The sequence below is a fragment of the Anabrus simplex genome, chromosome 1 (assembly GCF_040414725.1).
Source record: "Anabrus simplex isolate iqAnaSimp1 chromosome 1, ASM4041472v1, whole genome shotgun sequence".
Taxonomy (NCBI): Eukaryota; Metazoa; Arthropoda; class Insecta; order Orthoptera; family Tettigoniidae; genus Anabrus; species Anabrus simplex.
Genome location: NC_090265.1, coordinates 508,805,368 through 508,830,465, shown reverse-complemented (window position 1 = coordinate 508,830,465; position 25,098 = coordinate 508,805,368). Strand labels below are relative to the sequence as shown.

The window sequence follows — 25,098 nt, the reverse complement described above, 5'->3', positions numbered from 1 at the left end:
CTTAGCCTTTATCTCCTCGGTCCGATTACCCTCCTGTCATTGTTCCCACCAGTTTGTAGCAGCAATCCTCTCGCTACAATCATGTCTGTTACTTCTAATGAATAAGATATCCTGAGTCCACACAACTGTCGCTCCCGTAAAGCAAAGTTGGTCTGAAAACAGACCGATGTAAAGATAGTTTCATCCGGGAGGTGGACTTCCTTCTTACAGAACACTGTTGATTGCAACTGCGAGCTCACTGCATTAGCTTTACTACACATTGGTTCAGTCTCACTTACTATATTACCATTCTGGGAGAGCACGCAACCTAAATAGTTAAAATTATATAGCTGTTCCAGCTTTGTATCACCAATCTGACATTCAGTTCTGTTGAATTTCTTACCTACTGACATCAATTTAGTCTTTGAGAGGCTAATTTTCATACCATACTCATTGCACCTATCTTCAAGTTCCAAGATATTAGACTGTAGGCTTTCGGCACAATCTGCCATTAAGACCCAGTCGTCAGCATAGGCCAGACTGCTTACTACATTTCTACCTAACTGAATCCCTCCCTGCCACTTTATACCTTTCAGCAGATGATCCATGTAAACTACGAACAGCAAAGGTGAAAGAGAACAGCCTTGTCTAACCCCTGTAAGGACCCTGAACCAAGAACTCATTCTACCATCAATTCTCACTGCAGCCCAATTGTCAACATAAATGCTGATTTTAATAATCTACCCTTAATTCCATCGTCCCCCAGTATGGCGAACATCCTTTCACTCGGTACTCTGCCATGTGCTTTCTCTAGATCTACGAAATAGAAACACAACTGTCTGTTCCTCTCGTAACATTTTTCAATTATCTGGCGCATACTGAAAATCTGATCCTGACAGCTGCTCTGTGGTCTGAAACCACACTGGTTTTCATCCAACTTCCTCTTAACCACTGATCGCACCCTCCCTTCCAGGATGCCAGTGAATACTTTGCCTGGTATACTAATCAATGAAATACCTCGATAGTTGTTGCAATCCTTCTTGTTCCCTTGCTTATAGATAGGTGCAATTACTGCTTTTGTCCAATCTGAAGGTATCTTACCAACACTCCATGCTAATCTTACTACTCAATGAAGCCATTTCATCCCTGCCTTCCCACTGTACTTCACCATTTCAGGTCTAATTTCATCTATTCCTGTTGCTTTATGACAATGGAGTTTATTTACCAGTCTCTCTACTTCCTCAAGCGTAATTTCACCATGAGCTTGGTTGTTCGCGACACCACCAGGAAGATTTCCTTTTACGTTGAGAAGATTTTCAAAATATTACGTCTACCTGTCCAGTGATTCCCTGGTATCTATTATGAGTTCACCTGAATTACTCAAACCACTGTTCATTTCCTTTTTTCCTCCCTTCCTAAGATTCTTTATTACTGTCCAGAAAGGTTTCCCTGCTGCATGACCTAGCCTTTCCAGGTTATTACCAAAATTTTCCCAAGACTTCGTTCTGGATTTAACAACTATTTGTTTCGCTCTGTTTCTCTCATCTACGTACAATTCCCTGTCTGCCTCGGCCCTTGTTTGTAGCCATTTCTGATAAGCCTTCCTTTTATGTTTACGAGCTGTTTTCACTTCATCATTCCACCAAGATGTTAGCTTTTTCCCAACTTTACACACAGTCATTCCTAGGCATTCCCTTGCTGTTTCTACTACAGCATCCCTGTATGCCACCCATTCTCTTTCTATATCCTCAACCTACTTACTGTCCACTGTTCGAAACTTCTCACTAATCATATCCATGTATTTCTGTCTAATTTCTTCGTCCTGGAGATTTTCTACCCTTATTTGTTTGCAGGCAAATTTCATTTTCTCTATCCTAGGCCTAGAGATATTTAGTTCACTACAGATCAGATAGTGGTCTGTATCATCGAAAAATAACCGAAAAACCCATACATTCCTAACCGACTTCCTGAATTCGAAGTTGGTTAAGATATAGTCTATTATGGATCTGGTACCCCTAGCCTCCCATGTGTAGCGGTGAATAGCCTTATGCTTGAAGAATGTATTCTTAACTGCTAAACCCATACTAGCACAGAAGTCCAGCAAATGCTTCCCATTCCCATTACCTTCCATACCTTCCCCACATTTACCAATCACCCTTTCGTATTTTTCAGTTCTCGCATTGAAATCGCCCATTAGCACTATCCTATCCTTGCTGTTGATCCTGACTACAATGTCTCTCAATGCTTCATGAAACTTGTCCACTTCATCCTCGTCTGCACCCTCACATGGGGAATATACAGACAATTCTCGTCCTAATTCCTCCAACTGCCAAATCATTCGCTCATTTACATACCTAACAGAAACTATGTCGCGTGCGATGGTATTCGTGATAAACAGTCCTATCCCATACTCTGCCCTTCCCTTTTTAACACCTGTCAAGTACACTTTAAGATCTCCTATCTCTTCCTCTTTGTCTCCCCTTACCCGAATATCATTTACTCCTAGTACATCCAGATGCATCCTCTTTGCTGACTCAGCCAGTTCTACTTTCTTTCTTCCATAAGCCCCATTAATATTGATAGCTCCCCATCGAATTCCATTTTGTTCGCCAAGTTGTTTCCAAGGAGTCCCTCACCTGTCAAATGAGAGTGGGACTCTATTACTCCCATAGGTCCGAGACTTGCTTAAAATGTTCTGAGCTTGGTAAATTCATGAAGCAGGATGCTAACCTACTTACATATAGCCCAAGTGAGGCTCTCTCCTCTAACGGGTTAGGGACCACTGGTGGATTGTACAGATCTAGCCGCCTGAGCACAAGGAGGGCCAAGACTTAGAATATGTCCGAGATGCCCACTCCCATTCCATAGCAACTGGTATCCCAACTCTCAGGACCACTTACTAGGCCACTCAGCCGTTGCGCATGGTTCATGAACTAGGACATGACTACAGTACCCCACACCATGAACCATGATGATTTGAAAGATTAGAATTTAGATGCTGATTTATTTGAAGTTATGTTCTTGAAAATACTAAAAGTACGGTATAACAAAATACTGAGCATTTGCAAATAGCCTTGCCTGTGATTGCAATATTTTACTCATATCATTTATACATATAAGAAAACATAAAGGTTCTGCGGAATCCTCCCCCCTGACTATAAATCTGTCTATTTCGTGGCCTTGTGAGTTTCTGAGTTTACATGCATAATATGTCCCACAAATATGGCTTGAAACTATACGTAGCTGCTGGAGCAGCCAGTGGTTGTTTTGAATTATGAAGTTTATGATGGCAAACCATGTTGAACTGTGAAGTTTATCCTGGCAAACCATGCAACTGGTAATTTATCATCTGCAGTTTTTTGAGGTTGTTGGAAGAAAGTGGTTTGCTAATCAAAGGACACACAAGAAGTATGGTTTGGATATGCAATATTTGCTGCACAAGAAGTAAGAAATCAAGCAGGAAAGCTTCTTGTAAGGAGACGCTACCAGTGTGAGCTGTGCTGTCTTGCACTATGTTACTGCAGTAGGGTAACATCTACCAGAAAAGATCAATTTCTACGGCAGCAGGTTCTGTGTGATCGTCACACAGCAACTGTAGAAGTTTGAAATTGATTTGAACAGGCATTGGGGGTCAATATCCATTTGAGGACAGTGAGAAGGAGACTCATAGAAGCACATCTCGCCTCTGAAAGACCACTTTAATAAGCATTTAAAATGAAGGTCCACCTATTCAATACCCTTTAATGTAGTTGTTTGAGTCATCAGTCCATAGACTGGTTTGATGCAGCACTCCATGCCACCCTATCCCATGCTAACATTTTCATTTCTACGTAACTATTGCATCCTATATCTATTCTAATCTGCTTGTCATATTCATACCTTGGTCTACTCCTACCGTTCTTACCACCTACACTTCCTTCAAAAACCAACTGAACAAGTCCTGGGTGTCTTAAGATGTGTCCTATCATTCTCTCTCTTCTTCTTGTCAAATTTAGCCAAATCGATCTTCTCTCACCAATTCGATTCAGTATCTCTTCATTTGTGATTCGATCTGTCCATCTCACCTTCAGCATTCTTCTGTAACACCACATTTCAAAAGCTTCTATTCTCTTTCTTTCTGAGCTAGTTATCGTCCATGTTTCACTTCCATACAATGCTACGCTCCACACGAAGGTCTTCAAACATCTTTCTAATTCCTATATCAATGTTTGAAGTGAGCAAATTTCTTTTCTTAAGAAAGCTCTTCCTTGCTTGTGCTAGTCTGCATTTTATGTCCTCCTTACTTCTGCCATCGTTAGTTATTTTACTACCCAAGTAACAATATTCATCTACTTCCTTTAAGACTTCATTTCCTAATCTAATATTTCCTACATCACCTGCCTTCGTTCGACTGCACTCCATTACTTTTGTTTTGGACTTATTTATTTTCATCTTATACTCCTTACCCAAGACTTCGTCCATACCATTCAGCAGCTTCTCGAGATCTTCTGCAGTCTCAGATAAAACAACATCATCGGCAAATCTCAAGGTTTTGATTTCCTCTCCTTGGACTGTGATTCCCTTTCCAAATTTCTCTTTGATTTCCTTTACTGCCTGTTCTATGTAAACATTGAAAAGGAGAGTGGACAAACTGCAGCCTTGCCTCACTCCTTTCTGGATTGCTGCTTCTTTTTCAAAGCCCTCGATTCTTATCACTGCAGACTGATTTTTATACAGATTGTAGATAATTCTTCGTTCTCGGTATCTGATCCCTATCATCTTCAGAATCATAAATAGCTTGGTCCAATCAACATTATCGAATGCCTTTTCTAGATCTATGAATGCGATGTACGTGGGCTTGTCCTTCTTGATTCGATCCTCTAAGATCAGACGTAAAGTCAGGATTGCTTCACGTGTTCCTACATTTCTTCTGAAGCCAAATTGATCTTCTCCCAACTCAGCTTCAACTTGTTTTTCCATTCTTCTGTAAATAATACGTGTTAAAATTTTGCAGGCATGAGATACTAAACTAATGGTGCGGTAGTTTTCACACCTGTCAGCACCGGCTTTCTTGGGAATAGGTATAACAACATTCTGCCAAAAATCGGATGGGACATGTTCCAGAACCAAATTATCTACAACTTTACCTTGATACAACTGTTGGATATGCTCCTGCCATCTTTCTGCTTTGTCTTCTTTCCCTAGAAGTGGCTTTCCATCTGAGCTCTTAATATTCATACAACTAGATTTCCTTTCTCCAAAGGTTTCCTTGATTTTCCTGTATGCAGCATCTACCTTTTCCAGGACCATACAACCTTCGATATCCTTGCACTTCTTCAGCCGTTCTTCCTTAGCTACCTTGCACTTTCTATCCACTTGATTCTTTAATCGCCTGTATTCTTTTCTGCCCTCTTCATTTCTAGCATTCTTGTATTTTCATCATTCATCAATCAGGTCTAGTATCTCCTGAGTTATCCACTGATTCTTAGTTGCTCTTTTCTTCCTTCCTAACATTTCTTCAGCAGCCCTACTGACTTCATTTTTCATGACTCTCCACTCTTCCTCTATAGTGTTTCCTTCAGCCTTTTCATTTAGTCCTTGTGCTACATGTTCTTTGAAACAATCCCTCACACTCTTTTCTTTCAACTTGTCTAGATTCCATCTTTTTGTATTCTTTCCTTTCTTCAATTTCTTCAATTTCTTCAACTTCAGATGGCATTTCATGACCAACAAGTTGTGGTCAGAGTCCACGTCTGCTCCTGGGAAAGTTTTGCAATCCAACACCTGGTTTCTGAATCTCTGCCTAATCATAATGAAGTCTATTTGATACCTTCCAGTGTCTCCAGGTCTCGTCCACGTATACAGCCGTCGTTTGTGGTGTTTGAACCAAGTATTGGCAAGGACTAAATTATGATCAGTGCAGAATTCAGCCAGCCGACTTCCTCTTTCGTTCCTTTTTCCCAATCCAAATTCTCCTACTGTACTACCTTCTCTTCCTTGGCTTACCACTGCATTCCAGTCTCCCATCACAATTAGATTCTCGTCACCTTTTACATATTGTATTAAATCTTCTATCTCCTCATATATTCTTTCAATTTCTTCATCATCTGCTGAACTATTAGGCATATAGACTTGCACTATTGTGGTGGGCATTGGTTTGGTGTCTATCTTGACAACAATAATTCTTTCACTATGCTGGTCGTAGTAGCTTACCCGCTGCCCTATTTTCTTATTCATTATTAAACCAACTCCTGCATTTCCTCTGTTTGATTTTGTGTTGATAATTCGGTAGTCGCCTGACCAAAAATCTTGTTCTTCCTGCCAACGTACTTCACTTATACCAACTACATCTAACTTTAGCCTATCCATCTCCCTTTTCAGATTCTCTAACCTACCACAACAATTCAAACTTCTAACATTCCATGCTCCGACTCGCAGAATGTCAGTATCCATCTTCCTGATGATCGCCCCCTCTCGTGTAGTCCCCACCCGGAGATCTGAATGGGGGACTAGTTTACCTCCGGAATATTTTACCCAGGAGGAAGCCATCATCAGTACATCATTCATACAGGGAGAGCTGCATGTCCTCGGGAGGTAGTTACGGCTGTAGTTTCCCGTTGCTTTCAGCCGTGTAGCAGTATCAACACAGCTAAGCCATGTTGAGTATGATTACAAGGCCGTATCAGTCAATCATCTAGACTGCCGCCCCTGCAACTACCGAAAGGCTGCTACCCCCCTTTCGATGAACCATTTGTTAGTCTGGTCTCTAAACAGATATCCATCCAATATGGTTGCACCTGCGGCTTGGCTATCTGCATCATTGGGACGCAAGCCTCCCCACCGCGGCAGGGTCACATGGTTGATGTCAAATTACTTATACAATGGGACCAGTTTTGACCCCCCTTATGGGTCATCTTCAGCCAGGGACTAAAATTGACAATGTATAGTGCAAATACAATCAAATTAACACTTTAATATATGATGTACATATTAAAACTATTTTATGAAAGAGGTAAAAAATCTCTCGGTCTATAATACTATAATTAGCAAATCTAAAGTCCACTAGTTGAATTTTGTTGTGTGTGACATTGCTATTGGTATTAATCTAAAATGAAGTCCTAATAAATAGGACCTGTACATGTTTAATTAAAATATTAAAATTGGTCCTGAGCTGTTACATTGGTGTTGAAAATTAAAATAACCATCTTGTGTGCTTAGTTGGTAAAAGTCTGCTTTTCTGAGTGACAAGTATTAGTGAGAATGGTCAAATGCAACACTGCTGTGTTTAAACAAATATACACACAACGAGTTGACTTGAGATGGTATGATTGAATTATTAGATATAAAGGACCTTGCAAAACAAAAAAGACTTGAGTCAAAATCATTGACGAGCTGTTTGTCAATAAGGTTCGTGCTGAACAAATAGGTCTGAAAAGAGAAGAAAATCGGAATAAACATGCGTGATGGAGGGGTAAGTCTCATACAACTTTGATTAGCTACTTGTTTCCTCAACTTAATATTAACTTAGGTGAGACAGGTTTGACAACAGTGGTTTACTGTCTAGAACTGGACTTATACTGAAGGAAACGGGGAATCTCCGTGCTGCATAGAAGTAGGATGCACTACATCTCGATGCATACCACCGCTACTTGGAGACTGAGGTTGCAACTGATAATAATAAAACATTTTTGAATTCATAATAATTCATTCAGGTTTTACAAACGTTGATTTAGCTTTCTGATGACAAGACTTTTTTGTGTGTGTTTCACTTAAATAGATGTACAGTGCTAGTCTCACTTGAGTTGTTGCTTATTCCCTCTGCCATGTCTCTGGCTGCATGGATGATGCAATAGTTGCCTGGTCCATATATCATGCCCAGTGATGTCATGGTCTCAGCTACAGTAGTGTGCAATAGGCTTCCACACAGCATACAGCGCGATTGCTTCTTGTACATCAGTAATTGGTTTGTTTAGTGCGCTTCATGGCTTCTGAAGTAAGTGTTGAACTGAGTATTTTTGTGTGCTGTAGATTTTAAAATGCAATTCACACCAAAATTTTGAAGAATCATTTGGTTGAATTACAAATAATAAACAGGAATATCATCACTTGCTACAATGCTTGTCTACAGGCTGAAAGAGAACATTTTAAATACTGTACTTATTGTAATGGATAAGTTTGATTGTTACTGTCTGTTTTTCTATCTGATTAATCATTCATTGACATTTATGGGTTTTCTATGGGTATACAGGAACGGCGTGATGGCGACCATGCTCTTGTTTACAGCATGCAAAATGCAGGAATGACAGCAACCCTTGTGGGACTCTCTGTAAACAGTATTGTGTGTGCCAACTCTGCTGTATTGTTCTCATTTATACTTACATGTTACTTATGTGTAATTTATACTAGCGTGTTACTTATATTTAATTTATACCAGTTGTAATTCAGCCAACGACGTGAAAGGGCACAGTACGCTGAGTGAATGATACGAATAGGAAGTATGTAAATGAGTGATCTAACCAAACATGGGGTATTAATTGAGCAATATTGGTGCGCTATAGGCAGGTGGCAGTGCAGGTTGAAAGTGAAATTCATGCACACTGTCAAAAATAAGTATAACTTTTGTGAAAATGGTATTAAAATGAGTGGTGGTGATGGTGCTGTTGGTGATTAGTGTCATTGAGTTAAACCCGGACCCTGCACTGTTTTGGGAAGATGTGGAGAAGCTTAAGGAGGTTATGAAAGAAATATGTCAAATGGATAAAACTCAGGAAATGCTAATGGAGCAAAATAAGGAATTCAAGGAATTAAGAACTTTTCTAGAAACAGAACTTGGTGACATCAAGGAGAGCCTGCTGCAGAATAAGCTTGAGCTGTATGAAATGAAGAATAAAGTTCTGGATTGAGTAGAAAGGATAAGTAAGATTGAGTTAAAGGAACTGACATGAGAGAAGGCAGATAGGAGGAGAAATATAATAATCTGTGGACTGGTAGAGTCAGGTGAAGATAATTTTAATGAAATGTTGGAGAGAGTACTTTCCTTAATCAGGAAGAAACTGAACTTTGGATATAATGACAGTGACATTGATTGTGCATTGCTTGAATCTGTCAAAGAAGCTGAGTACAAGAGCAAATCTGCTGCATAAACTAGCGGGCAGCAACTGGGGTGCAGATGCAAACACTCTTCGCCCTGCTTCACTTTCTCTAGCATACTCGGCTGGTGAGTACTGTGCTCTTGTGTGGGAAAACAACGTACATTCGAGCATGATTGACGTACAGCTCAATGAAACCATGAGAGTTGTTACTGGTACAGTTAGGTCCACTCCTACTCAGTGGCTGCCTGTTTTACCAAACATTGCTCCTCCAGATCTGAGGAGAAAAGCAGCGAAAGTACAGTTGCTCAATAAGACCTTTGCACACAGGAACTCACTCTTGTTCAATGCCTTACGAGATCCACCTATGATGATGTTAAAATCCTGGAAACCACTCTGGACTGATCTACACACCTATGAAAAATTCAGTGTAACAGCAGAATGGAGACAGCAATGGGAACAATGTCCACCCACCAACGCCTTTCTGATTAAAGACCCAATGAAGAAAGTGCAAGGTCTCGATCTTCCTCGACATGAGTGGTCAAAATTTAACCGTTTCAGAACAGGCCACGGCAGGTGCCGATATATGATGAAAAAGTGGGGATATTGTGAAAGTGCTGGGTGTGAGTGTGGTGTTGAGAAGCAGACATTGCTTCATGTTGTTGAGAGCTATCCACTGTCAGGATTTAAGGATGGTTTACGGGCTCTGCATCAATTGACACCAAGTGCAGTGGACTGGTTGTCGAAGCTGGATATTGTAGTTTAATTACTTCTGTATTTTTATTTATATGTTCATTGTATATTTTTACACATTATGCTTGTAAATGCCATACGATGATGATAATAATAACAGGACAAAATGGGAAGAAGATCAATTAAAGTATGTATGGTATTGAGCTTCAAGGCCCGAAAGTTTTTTGGGAGTACGAGAAACTTGAAAGGGTAAAAAATATGGATTAAGAAAGAACACGATCAAGAAGAAATGGAAAATATGAAAATGCTTCATTTTATTTTCATTTACCAAAAGTACGCCAGTCAGGATTAAAAGCATATATCTGCAGAAACAGACTTGTGGTAGGAAGTGATTAGTGGAGTAGGCAGTGGACTGTTAACCAGCTACGCGAGATGGATATTCATCCTGATGCATCAGCTATGCCGATGGGGAGTGACCACGGCAGAGCTGAGGCAGTGACAGTATGTTTAGCTGAATGAGGCAGAATTGGAGACCACGATGACTTGGCGAAGAATATCCAGACAAGTAGGCAGGGAGAAGAGATGGTTTTCAGGAAGGAAGTCAGCTCAGGAAAGAAAAGAAGAAAAAAAATGTAAGCCAGCATTAAACTTGAAGAACATTTGGGCTAAAGAAGGGGTTGACGAGTAATGATGAAACCATTATTAGTTCCCCAAGTGGATCTATTATATAGTCAGAAAAATCACAAATTACATGGAGTAGAGCTGCGAGTTCAGCAGATATACCCACAAATATTCACTAGACTGGGTCGTGGGATTAATAAATAAAGAGGGTATACTGAATAAACTTGGATATGATGAGGTCAGGTATTTAATGTGGGGTAACGAGATTACAGGGATGATTAAAACATGGCTTCTGGTAGGATATGAATGACAAACATCGGGCTATAATATTTGGAATGAAGCTAAACCAAGAGGGAGCCTGAAGGGGCGCTATCCTAGAGGGATAAGTGTTTATAAAAGATGAGATAGGTAGAACTATGGGAATCAGGAATTGATGAAACGATTTGGGTGAAAATAGTTAAAAGATGGCAAGAGAGAATTTTTCATAGGTTTCTGCTACAACCATCCATCGGGGTCCCCTTTTGAGAAAAAATACTTCTTTGATGATCTTGTTAGAGTAATAAATCAGATCAAATTAAAGAAACAAGAATAATTATAATGGGACGTTTCAACACAAGGGTGGGTTAAAATAATCCAATGTATAATAGAGAAATAGATGAAATTTTAATAGAAGGAAAGATAAGGATAAATGTAAAAATAATGGTGAGAAACTATTAAAAATGTGTGTGATGGAGGAATTATACTTTCTGAATGTTGGGTGGTTGGGGGATGAAACAGGAAACTCAACATATATAGTAGAGTCAGGAGGTAGTCGATAGATTTAGCAATAGCTTCTCAGGAGGCTCTAACTTATATCAAAGATATACAAGTAAAGCTTCTCACAATTTCTCGATTTTTCAGTTACCGAGAGATGAAGGAAAATCAAAAGAAAACAACATATTAACTATCTACAGCAACAAGTGGTTCAGTATAGATGGAGTGAGGAACATGGATATGAATTTAGGGATTATTCAGCATCATCAATGTCCCACTCCAGTCGCCCGGGTGTGGTTTTAGGGGTTATTATGGTTATTATTTTGAAAATTTGAAGTTAGGTATTGAGAACATAGATGAAGCATTATGAATGGTTGAGAGATCAATAGCAATAGCTGGCAACAATATGATTGTAAGAAAGAGAAGGGAAATAAACAAAATTTATGGTACAGTATAATGATGAGTCTAAGAAAAAGAAAACTGAAATGGTGAAGGCAGTAAAAGTGTACAGAATTGAGGGATCTCAGAATTAAGGTTAGATTTCTGCAGAAAGAGAAAGGAGTATGAAGATTTCATGAGTGAAGGCAAAAGGTAATCAAGCAAGCATAAGCGGTGAGGAGTGGTTAGTATATTTCAAGGGATTGTTAGTAGGTAAAGGTACATGGAAAATGAATAAAACTTACACTGATATACTTAGACATGTAGGGTACACTCTGCCTGTACTAGGTGATCCAATAACTACAGATGAAGTATTGAAAAAAGGAAAGGAGGGGGTAAATCAAGTGCTGTGGAATTACTTATGAGTTCTGGAAAGAGCTAGGTATTGCATAAAATAAATTGACTGTAAGAAAATCCCAAAATATTGGCAAAATATGTCCAACATACAAAAGGAATGGGGAAAGATCAACTACAAATAACTATAGGGGTATTATCTTCTTGGATACACTCCGTAAGATTTATGTTGGTATTTTGCCAAAAAAAGAATTATGAAATGGGTGGAAGATAAATATTGAAGCAGCAGACCTTCAAAAAGCTTTTGATTTGGTGAGCAGGCCAGCAGGCCAGAGAAGAACTATGTACAGAAGTGATATGAATGATTAAAGTAAAGGAAAACTTAACACTAGGAGAGATACATTCAAATATTGGACTTAAATAGGGATGTAAATTATCACCAATATTGCTCATACATTTTAGTAATGATGTATTGGATAATTAAGGGAAGGAGGATGCCCATGTATGAATAATAAAGAAATCCCTGGCCTAGTTTTTGCAGACAACATCCTTCTGCTCTCCCTAACATCAGTCGGTATGTAAAGCGGTCTCAATAAAACTGCTGAATATTGCAGGATATGGAATTTGAAAATAAATATTAAGAAAACAAAAGTAATAGTATGTAAAAAAAAGAAAGAAATAAGTTAAATAAAAAAGAAAGGTGTTGGAGATTAGAAGTTGTCAATAAAATAGAATAAGAATTATAATGGCATCGAATTTGATGTGGAATGAGCAAATAAGATGTACTAAATTGAAAGGAAATTTAGAATAAAGATAAGAAATTCAGTAAGAAAGTAATGATTAGAGTGAAGTATATTGAGAAAGAGATGATTATGGCAGGATGTGGAACTAAAAGAACATTATTGGGATTCTGTAAAATTATCCAAAATATGTCAATGAGGAGAGAAATGCTTTCAAAAAGAGAAATAAGAGGCATGGTGGAGTGCCTAATGGGGATATATAAAATTAAGGGTCAGAGAGAAATAACGAAAATCATTGTTTATTTTGTGGAGATACTGGAGATACAATGGAAGAGGCACACCTATTGAGAGTATGTAGGGGAACTGACATACTTAGAGTTAAATATTGGCGTAGTGTAAATAAAACAAAAATAGAAAGAGAGAAATAATTCAAACTATTTTTTGTATTTTAAGAATTATGTGCAAAAGAGAAAAGACACTAACTAGATGAATTAAGGGTAAAATACATATTTGTCCTAGAATATGTGGAATTGTACTACATCTAGAACAAAAAGAAAATTAAAAGGAAAAGAAAGAAAGGGATGATAATCTGTGGAATGAATACATACATATAAATATTAGTAGCTTACACAATAATTAGTGTAGTTAGTCAAATAATTGTAAGAAAATTGCAAGAAACAAATGCTCTCTCCCGAGTTTAAGGCAATTCAGAACTAGGGGATGGGAGTATTCTATTCTATTCTGTAATATACACGATACCATTTGACGAACTAGTTGAGGTTGTTAGTCACTGAAGCCAGCAAATGGTTATAAACAACTAGGTCCAGTTGCTGGACAAGCCAGTGTGCCAGTAAATAGGCCAGTGTAAAAAAAAAACAAAAAAACAAAAAAAAAAACATGTTGAGTTTGCTGATAACTGGTGTTCCCTGACCACTGATCCCGAATTCCACACCAATGGTACTCCTTTATTTTCATGAATTCTTCCAAGACGTCATTTATGGCATCACACACAGCAGGCATGAAATTTGGTATGGAGGAATTCGAAACACAAAAATACACCGATGAAAAATCCACAGCCTGTTTCCAGCCATTTGACCTCATCAGGAATGGAATGAATGAAGCCCCCATCGTTCGAAAATTGGTTTCTGAAGCTAGGAAAGCTGGTGTAATCTCTAACTTCATTCTTGATGGCAGTGCGTCCTTCACCATAATATCAAAACATGTAATAGGTCTAATTGGCATCATTAAACACTATAATTACTCAAACTGGGCTGGTGTAAACTCCATGATGTTGGACTTCTGATGATCTTACGATGCCTAAAGATGCTCCCATATTCTATGTATTTTCTTTTCTATTCTCGATCAACAGTTCCAATAACTCATTACAAAACACTGAATCAAGAGATCTGCCCTTTGAATTAAAGCTCTTCTCTCCTTTTGACAAGGTTCAACTGAAAACCAACTCGTGCACCTTCGACTGTCTTTGCTATCGTTGGCATCATGTAAACGGCAAGAGACAGTTTGACCATCTTAAAATGCTTGGTTTTTAAAACTTGGTGCATTAATCACCTCACACAAATTGAAACAGCGCTAGCAATAGTGAGTGGGTCAGTTTGCAAGAGATACCTTACCGCGTTGCCTCGCACGGATTCCTCCTGCCATATTTGTGCGAACTTGTGAAAATTTAAAATTGATAAATCCACCTTTACAATACTGTAATTGTCTTTACTGAAAAGACTACATTAGACTATATTTGTGATACATGTTTCGTCCTCCTATGGGACATCTTCAGTCGCTGACTCAGTGACGTTATAAATTTATAAAGTGCAATATTTGTGCGAGGTGCAAGTCTTCGGCAAGTGGTTTCTGTTCTGCACCGTGTAACAAGATTAGTTTTACTGACAAAATGGACGAGCAACTGATTGATCAAGTGTGAATTCACAGAGTGAGATGGTTCTTCCGGATCTGTTATTTGGCTCCTTGCTAATATCTTCTTTAATAATGCATGCATCTTTGATGAAATTCAGAAAACCGGATGAGTTGGCCATGCGGTTATGAGCGTGCAGCTGTGAGCTTGCATTTGGGAGATAGTGGGTTCGAATCCCACTGTCGGCAGCCCTGAAGATGGTTTTCCATGGTTTCCCATTTTCACACCAGGCAAATGCTGGGGCTGTACCTTAATTAAGGCCACGGCTGCTTCCTTCCTATTCCTAAGCCTTTCCTATCCCATCGTTGCCATAAGACCTATCTGTGTCAGTGCAAAGTAAAGCAAAATAGCGAAATTCAGAAACCTGTGAAAAGGGTCTTCTGAGACTCAAAAGTAACTTATGAATTTAATTTTACTGTCTATTAATAAATCGTGTGTTAGAAAAATATTGCAGGCTACTCAGTTCTCCTGTTATTAAAGACATCACTGTCTTCCCCACCAAAACCTGTGTGTCACGAATCTACTACGCTGGTGTAGCAGGGGGAGAGGTGATATTCCCACGTGGCACGTCCCAGGTGGCGGATAGGGGGGTCCTAACTGGCTTGCTGGTGGACTTGAGGGAAATAAAATACCTCTCGTGGACCAAACACACAATCCCCTGTGGGTGGGGCATGCAGACAAAGAATACACCCATGGTATCCCCTGCCTGTCAAAAGGGGCGACCAAGGGATGATCAAATTAGAACCATGAGACTACTTGTAATTATTACCATCACGCAGGGAATACCATGGGTTGCTTTTACTTGAGCGTACTACCACTATGTTAGGTACAAAATAGGTTTGTGATTAGTAGCGACAGTGTGTGGCTCAGGATGCATTTTACAGTACCTGTGATTCGTACCCCTATATGAGCAACACCATGGGATGAGCGACACCATGGTTCTGCCTTGCCTATGCTTAGTACCCACTATGTGATGTACAGCACGGGATAGTGCGAGTCCCTATGGTTAGTCCACTTATGTGAGGAACGCCGTAGGTTTGTGTTGCCCGTATAGGTTTGCATTGCCTGTAAATAGTGCCACAATGTGCGAAACACCGTAGGTCTGTATTACATGTGCGCATTACATTACCTGTGAATAGTAGGCCTACCATAATGTGTGGAATACCGCGTGTCTACGCTACTTTTGATTAGTACCGCAACATGACAAATAGCATGGTTCTACTTTCCTAGCGATAAATACCATTATGAGGTGCCGATGACCTGTATTTGGACCCGTTTTGACTACAAGCATCATCGATTCAGTAATGTTCTTTAGAAGCAGTCCCTTGGTCAGTAATACTATTGTTGAACGCTAGTTTCTGGGAATGTGCATTGCGGGTCGGATCCACTGATTGTTTTAACTTCATATCGATTCATTCATTCTTCGCCCTCCCGTTTTCGAATTCTGGACAGTGGAGGATTATGGATTTTTATATTGTCATACCATTTCGACTCATTTCGTACCATTAGGGGCCGATGACCTCGATGTTAGGCCCCTTAAAACAACAACAATCATCATCATCATCATCATCATCAAAACCTCTGTGGGATTGGGGCGGGGTGGTGTGGTGGAATACAACCTCGGCACCCCCTGCCTCTCGTAAGAGGTGATTACAGGGGGTTACACCATGAGTATCTCAACTTAGGAACGTGGATTGGGACCATGAGTCCCCTAGCGTAGTACCTGGTTCCTCACATTCATCTTTCCTACCTGACCTCCGTTGGTCGACTCTTGCTCCCTTCCGACGCTGATGGTATTAGGGTTGCGTGGCTTAGGATATCCTTCATTTTCACGTACTTTGCGACCTTTCGCCTTCTTTTACCGATACCTCTTTCTTCGAATTGTCGGACCACTTCCAAGGTTTCCTCTGGTTAGTGTAAATAGAGGATGATCGCACAGGTGTACTTCCTCCTTTAGAGCAGGTAAAATCATCACTACTTCCCCACCAGAAAAGCGCAGGAGAACTTCCTCTTCATCATCTGCGTCCTCTTCCAAAAGTAGCACGCAGGCGGCGAGATCCATTGAACGGAGCATACCTTCGCAGTGTGAGAAACCACACAGCTTCGTAACGTCCATGTGAAAGTATTATATGTAATACGCAGCGCAAGCCTCGCACCTCGCGTCTCGCTTGCGTCAAGGTAGTCTGTAAAAACCGAGCCTTCACCGGTCGCTGGACGTCAATCGCATATCCAGAAACTGTCCAACTGGCATACCAGTCACTGGCATCGCGTATATTACGCTTTACTTCTCTCTGCCCTATCTACCTCGTTGTTCCACAAGATGGAGTGGGATTATATCTGCTCATCTAAAACGTAATATACAGCTTGCCCTATTGCCTCGCTTTCTTCTTCCTCCGCTTTTCCCACAATGCCGGACATGTGGATCTGGCTTGGTTTTACGACCAGATGCCCTTCCTGATGCCAACCCTATGCCGAGGGATGTATTCACTATTCCGTGTGTCTGTGGTGGTAGGTAGTGTAGTATGGTGTCTTTTATAAATATGAAGAGAAATGTTTTGGGACAGACACAAACACCCAGTCCCCGAGCCGTAAGAATTAACCATACGGTTAAAATTACCTACCCGGGACCCTCTGAACCAAAGGTTAGTACACTGATCATTCATTGCCTCGGCTTTCATGGTAATAATAATAATAATAATAATAATAATAATAATAATAATAATAATTTTGCAATTTGCTTTACGTCGCACCGACACATACAGGTCTTATAGCGACGAAGGGATAGGGAAGAGCTAGGAGAGGGAAGCGACCGAGGCCTTAAATAATGTATATCCCCCAGTATTTGCCTGGTGTGAAAATGGGAAACTATGGAAAACAATCTTCAGGGCTGGTGACAGTGGGATTCAAACCCACTATCTCCCGAATGCAAGCTGACAGCTACGTGATCCAAACCGCGCAGCCATTCGCTCGGTTGATAATAATTGATTATGCGGGTGTGATTAACTCAGTGGCTTAGCTACTGGCTTCCTATCCGGAAGGTTGGGGTTCGAATCCCGGTAGATCCTGGGTTAAGATGAAAAATGAAATGTATAGCTTTTAGTGCCGGGATATCCCAGGACGGGTTCGGCTCGCCAGGTGCAGGTCTTTCTATTTGACTCCCGTAGGCGACCTGCACGTCGTGATGAGGATGAAATGATGATGAAGACAAAACATACACCCAGTCCTCGTTCCATTAGAATTAACCAATTAAGGTTAAAATCCCCGACCCGGCCGGGAATCGAACCTGGGACCCTCTGAACCGAAGGCCAGTACGCTGACCGTTCAGCCAACGAGTCGGACCTGGGTTAAGATGTTGATCGCTAAAATAACGTGGCGTTTGGAAGATCATCCTCACCCAGAACCAAAATTAGCCTGGGTGGCTCAAGCAACCCCAGAAATACCTGGGATAAGCTGAAGAAAGTTTATTACTGTTATTAATCCGTCATTCCCATTGCTACTGCAGTAGTTACATATAAAACTCATACAACATTGGTTAGAAACTATTCTGTAACTAATTAGATGCATGCCACGCTCTACACCCATTAGAACAGAAAGGAACGTAAGCTAAATGGTAGGTTTTACCTAAGTTCTGAGGACTCGTAAGATAAATTGACCTGAAAAGAAAAATAGAAAAATAGTGTGCTTAGATTCGAACACTCAGTTTCGGCCCCTGATTGCCCAGTTCCTGTGCGTGGATATTTTAGAATTCATCCCCGGAATTTCCTGTCATGAGAGGTGACTAAAAGGGGTAACCACAGAGAGACTGCTCTTGGGAGCGCCGATTGATGGTGACCATGGCGGGCTCTAGCTGAGTCTAACATTGCTCCAATTTGTGCCAGTCTCTTCACTTTCTGGTTCTCTATCCGGCCTCCCTTCATGAATTTTTGTTCTCTTACGACGCCGACGGTATTAGGTTTGCGAGGCCTAGGGAGACTTGCACCTTCACACCCTTCGTGCCTCTACCTTTTCTTTTTTCCGATACCCTCATTCTTCGAAAGGTCATTTCACTTCTTTTCCTCTCTCTAGCGTTAAGAGAGGATGCTTGCCCAGCCTCTGAAGACAATTATCACCACCGCCACCTCTCAGTTCTTTCAGTTTTGAAAATAGATGCTGGGACTGCTTTTAGGCTCGGACGTTTAAGGCTTAGAATAAATTTACTACTTGTGCGTTCCAGGAGAGACAACTGATATGGAAAGTTATGACATAACTACTCGCGGATATAGAAAGTTTAATTTTCATTAAGCTTACATTCCTTCACATCCTCCCACTACAGTCTTTGTTTAATATCTCATATTATGACTGCTGACTCACGGAGAACCTTTCTAACACGTATATGTTTTTGACTGGGGATCTAACTGGAATTAGCGTCATCAATATCCTGACACAATTGTAGCCATGGCAACCAGTTTTCGTCTGTGTATCCTAGATCAGTAGCGTCACCTTCTCACTGTGCGCTTACTTCCTGTAACTGAGAGCTTGGGAAAATCTCGTATAAAATGAACCCTGTTCTACTTCATCCAGAATTAAAATCATTGAACTGGCCGGAAAACGAACTCACAGCCTTGGAATAAGGGGCAGTTCCACTACACTACGAGGTCTAGAATGTCTCTAATTTTCTCGACATTTTTTTTTTGATTTGTCGGAACTCTTTATCTCCGCTGTGGGTGGAGACAAAGGATGCATTATTTGTACCCAATGCTTGTCGTAAGAGGCTACTAAGAGGGGAATAACCAAAGAATCTGTACTTGCTCTCTCGTCTTCTAATACCAAAAATCTTATCAATGATTCTGTGATTTTCCGTGTAGCGGAGAAAATGTACGAGTGGGAACTATTACTTCCACACCTATCGAGTTGGCCGTGCGGTTAGGGGCGCGCAGCTGTGAGCTTGCATTCGGTAACCCTGAATGTGGTTTTCCGTGGTTTTCCATTTTCACACCAGGCAACTGCTGGGACTGTACCTTAATTAAGGCCACGGCCGCTTCCTTTCTACTCCTAGCCCTTTCCTATCCTATCGTCGCCATAAGACCTATCTTTGTCGGTGCGATAACTTGTAAAAAGTATGTATTATTTTCATTAATATTATCGCAATACCTCAGACGATGTTTGCACATTTTGAAGATAAAGGAAAGGTGATAGTCAGTTTACTTAAATGTAATGTTCGACAAATAGCAGAGATCCAGTAATCCATATCATCAGGGCGCTCTCATCTTGAGAACGTAGGTTGGTGACCATGATGTCACTAGCCGAGCCTGACATTGCTTCGAATTACTTGTGCCATGCCCCTTGCTTTCGTATTTCCTATCCGACCTTCCTTCGTCAATCTTGTTCTCTTCCGACCAAAGGTATTAGATTTGTGAGGTCTAGCGAGTCTTTATTTTCATGTCCTTCCTAACCCCTTTCTTTTGCCGATGCCGTATCTTCTTTCTTTAAAGGGCCAGAACTACTCCATTAATTTACTCGTATTTAATGTTAAGAGGGAATGGTTGCTCATCACTTTACAAGAAAAATTACCACCATCACTACCATCACTATCCAGTAAAAAGTAAAGAGGTTTAACACATTATTGTTGGGATTGTATAACAAACACGTACCCAAACGTACTGCTAGGGTAACTCGCAAAGCTGCTCCATGGTTATCAAATGACATTAAGTCCGTAATGTCTGAACGTGATGCACTATACAAATGTTACAAGCACACATTATTAACTGACGATTTTGAAAAGTACCGTGTGCTTAGAAATAGAGTTAAACAAATAATCAGTAACAAAAAATATGCGTATTTCCAACAATTAGCCCGTAACTTGAACACAAAAAGTACCTGGCAACAACTCAAATCCGTAGGTATTGGGAGGCAAACTACAAACTCCAATACGCATGACATAAATCCAAATGAATTAAATGCCCACTTTACTAGAGAAATAGTTAGTACCCATCCTCATATTATACAAAAACAATAAATTCTCTTCAATCTACTCCATTACCACAACGGCCTTTGTTCAAATTTCGTAAAGTAAATGAAACTGATGTAAGGAGAAAACTAACATCAATCAAATCACAAGCCATCGGAGTGGACGACATTTCGATATCCTTCGTCGTTTCCTTGATAGATGTAGTATTGCCTATTTTAACCCACATATGTAACTCATGTCTTTCGGAAGGCTACTTCCCAACTGTTTGGAAGGATGCTTTAATTTTTCCGGTACCAAAAAAATCTCTAGCAAATTCTCCATCTGACTATCGGCCTGTCTGTAGCCTATACTTTCTTAACTTTCGAAAGTCTTAGAAAAACTCATGCATGAACAACTACTCCAGTATTTGACGCACCATTCGTTACTTGATCACTTCCAATCTGGATTTAAAAAAGGACATAGTACATCTACTGCTCTTCTAAAATTACGGATGACGTAAGAAAAGCAATGGATGAACGTAAAGTGACCGTGCTCATTCTCGTAGACTTCAGCAGTGCTTCTGACACTATTAGTACGGAAATAATAATAGCGAAATTGCGTTCCTTCCATCTTAGCCACGCTGCTCTCAATGTGTTTGCTTCCTACCTCCATAACCGACGACGTTGTGTTGTCGCGAATGAAAAGAGAACGCAGTGGAAGTACAAAGTCAATGGTGTGCCACAAGGTTCTATACTCGGCCCCCTATTATTTATTTAATATTTGAATGACATCTCTTCCTAGTTGGAAAACTGCAACTACCATCTCTATACCGACGACCTTCAAATTTACTGCCACCGAGCTCGATAGCTGCAGTCGCTTAAGTGCAGCTAGTATCCAGTATTCGGGAAATAGTAGGTTCGAACCCCACTGTCGGCAGCCCTGAAGATGGTTTTCCGTGGTTTTCCATTTTCACACCAGGCAAATGCTGGGGCTGTACCTTAATTAAGGCCACGGCCGCCTCCTTCCCATTCCTAGGCCTTCCCTGTCCTATCGTCGCCATAAGACCTATCTGTGTCGGTGCGACGTAAAGCAACTAGCAAATTTACTGCCACACAAAAGTGAATGACATAAACGCAGCTATTGAAAATATGAACCGAAACTTAGAGCAGATCAGCTGTTATGCAGCTGAGAATTCTCTCTCCATCAACCAACGAAAACACAAGCTATCATACTACGGCAGAGAAAACTGCTTACCCATTTACACAGTCTACAACTTCCAGTTATTCAACTAAAATGGTGTTGCTATTCCATTCTGTAAATCAGTAAAAATCCTTGGAGTCACTATAAATGAAACTTTGAACTGGGATGAGCATGTAACTAATGTATGCAGGAAAGTTCTTTCATCACTTCATCCCCTTAAGATTCACCAGACCGTATTTCCTCTCAACTTAAAAATAAGACTGGTTCAAACACTGATACTTCCGATTTTTAACTATTGTGATGTTGTTTTGGTGGATGCTACCAGTGAACAAAATAAGAAACTGCAGAGAGCTTTAAATTCCTGCATTAGATTTATTTTTTCATTGAATTTTGCCTCGCATGTATCCCCTTTGTATGCACAACTTTCTTGGTTAAAAGTAGAGCAGCAGAGAAATCAGCATGTATCAACCCTCATCTATCGACTCTTGACTGAAAATATACCTGAATATCTCTCCAGTACCTTCCGTTTTCTATCTTCCTTTGATGACCGTGACACGTTATCTGGGTCAACAATTGCAATACCTTCACATCATACATCTGCCTTCAGTAATTATTTCCTTGTGTCGGGCGCTATAATATGGAATACTTTACCCCCTGAAATTAGAAATTGTTCCCCATTAATTACCTTCAAAAAACAGTCTAAAGATTTCCTCTTGAATACGTAGGCTATATTATGTAGTTATGTGTGAATGAATGAGTGAATGTCTTGAGTAAATAGTTCCCTAAAGTTTACATAAATTGCTGTTATGTTATATGAATTCCACGTAGAGTAGTGAACCGCACCCCTCCCTTAGCGATAATATATGACATAATATAATACGCACAACGGGAGATTCGAGGCGTGGACCGCGACTAGGAAAGGCCTAAGACACAGCCCTGAACTAGAAATGACCCTGATCAACGATGCACAACAGGAATGAGACTAATACTACTAACAATAATTCAAATAAAATTTAAATGAGGGTTTATTGATGTAATAAAATTCAAAGAAAAAGAAAATGAAGCCAGCAGTTTAAAGTATTAAAAAGATACGTACATGAGTTCATTTGGTTCAGTCGATGTACTGACATAAATGCGTGAGCACAGCATTTTTCAAAACACCAACCTTAATATTAAATTTACGACGTGCTCGCCGTCTCAGTTGTAATCTCACTACATATTTAGCTAATTTGAATACAGTCCACACGGATTAGTTTTATCTTTCTTTCCACGAGATTAATTACACTGTTTACCTACGTGTCCTTCAAACTCCATCATCATCTCAACAACAATAGCTATAGAAAGATAAGATCCCCAAGCATCCGGGAGAAGAAACTCTGAGCAGATAAAATAATGGAATGCGGGTATCAGCATGGCACAGAGAGAAAACATCTCTGGACCAAGGAAAAAATTAAAACCCAACGAGAATCACAGGCTTGCGCATAGCCTGAATATAAGAAAGCAAACAAGGCGGCCTCGTGGGCAAACTAACGGCCAAGACAGAGATCAAGGCAAAATAATTAACACCATACCGAAAACAAACACAAGGTACGGAAACAAGATCAAAGGGAAAACATTAAGCTGACCGATACGCAATATTTTTACTCTCCTCACTCATCAATACACAGCCCAAACATTCAGACATTGCCGGTACCGGCAAACAATGCGAGCAGTAGCTCCCGTCAATAGATTGAACACAAACTCATATTGTGTGACCCTCATGGTCACAAACAAAGATAGCGTGCACGGCGCAGACAATTAGCAGTAGAATGATAGGGAACCAGTGTTCACGCATAAACCCATAAGTTTACGCACTCCGTACGACACGAATGGACCTCCGCGTCGACACGCAGGGCATACATTCATTAGATGGCAAAATACATTAGAATGCAGCACGCATAAATAGAATTGAACAGAGACCCAGTTACCAACATCACAAATCACAATAATAGCAACAAACACGTGGCCCATTCACGCCGCAGAGCAGAAAGGTGTTTATCAATCAGCTGTAATTAAATGCGGAGAATATCACTATAGAACCGTAGAAAAATATATTAAAACAAGGGTCACCATACCTGCGATATTAGCCGTCAAATTAAAAAGAACGATGGCAGTATAGACTGAGTTTAAATCTAATAAATACCCATCTATAGCTCAGAAAAGCCACTCCGATCAGTGTGGAGTCCATATTATATTCCTCTCTCATAACCACAACAAACATTCGAGTCAAAGGGATAAAGTTACAGTCTCGCCGGAAAGAATGACCCTCCGTGTTCACAACTGAGGGTGCTGCCCTCTCTAGTACAACCTTGGAAATAGTTAAGTCAATCAATGATAAGCCGCAAGAGGGCTTTAGCAATAATAGAAAGGTGACTTTATGAAACACCCATTCAAACGTGGCTCAGTAGTTAATATTGAATTTTGTTAGTTCATTTTAGACTTAGGGTGTAGATCTTTTACTTTTAGTCTATATTAAGTTATATTACACTAACTGACAGTGACAATGCAACACCAAGGAGGAGTGGTTTCGAAAGGGATGAAAGTTGGGGAAAAAACAGAGACGGCACGGATGAATAATTGATGTTTATTTCAAACCGATATGCAGGTTACACAATGCGCACGGCATCGACTCAGTAGGATGTAGGACCACCGCGAGCGGCGTTGCACGCTGAAACACGTCGAGGTACAGAGTCAATAAGAGTGCGGATGGTGTCCTGAGGGATGGTTCTCCATTCTCTGTCAACCATTTGCCACAGTTGGTCGTCCGTACGAGGCTGGGGCAGAGTTTGCAAACGGCGTCCAATGAGATCCCACACGTGTTCGATTGGTGAGAGATCCGGAGAGTACGCTGGCCACGGAAGCATCTGTACACCTCGTAGAGCCTGTTGGGAGATGCGAGCAGTGTGTGGGCGGGCATTATCCTGCTGAAACAGAGCATTGGGCAGCCCCTGAAGGTACGGGAGTGCCACCGGCCGCAGCACATGCTGCACGTAGCGGTGGGCATTTAACGTGCCTTGAATACGCACTAGAGGTGACGTGGAATCATACGCAATAGCGCCCCAAACCATGATGCCGCGTTGTCTAGCGGTAGGGCGCTCCACAGTTACTGCCGGATTTGACCTTTCTCCACGCCGACGCCACACTCGTCTGCGGTGACTATCACTGACAGAACAGAAGCGTGACTCATCGGAGAACACGACGTTCCGCCATTCCCTCATCCAAGTCGCTCTAGCCCGGCACCATGCCAGGCGTGCACGTCTATGCTGTGGAGTCAATGGTAGTCTTCTGAGCGGACGCCGGGAGTGCAGGCCTCCTTCAACCAATCGACGGGAAATTGTTCTGGTCGATATTGCAACAGCCAGGGTGTCTTGCACATGCTGAAGAATGGCGGTTGACGTGGCGTGCGGGGCTGCCACCGCT

General features: G+C 40.8%; 1 protein-coding gene across 1 annotated transcript in view; it reads left to right on the top strand.

The window, feature by feature from the left end:
* The first annotated feature begins 7,841 nt into the window (after positions 1 to 7,841).
* Positions 7,842 to 25,098, top strand: part of LOC136868467 (sialin) — a 184,891-nt gene continuing 167,634 nt past the window's right edge. Inside the window, exon 1 of the mRNA XM_067144777.2 lies at positions 7,842 to 7,951. The gene's annotated coding sequence lies outside the window, so the exon portion shown is untranslated. The remainder of the gene's footprint in view (positions 7,952 to 25,098) is intronic.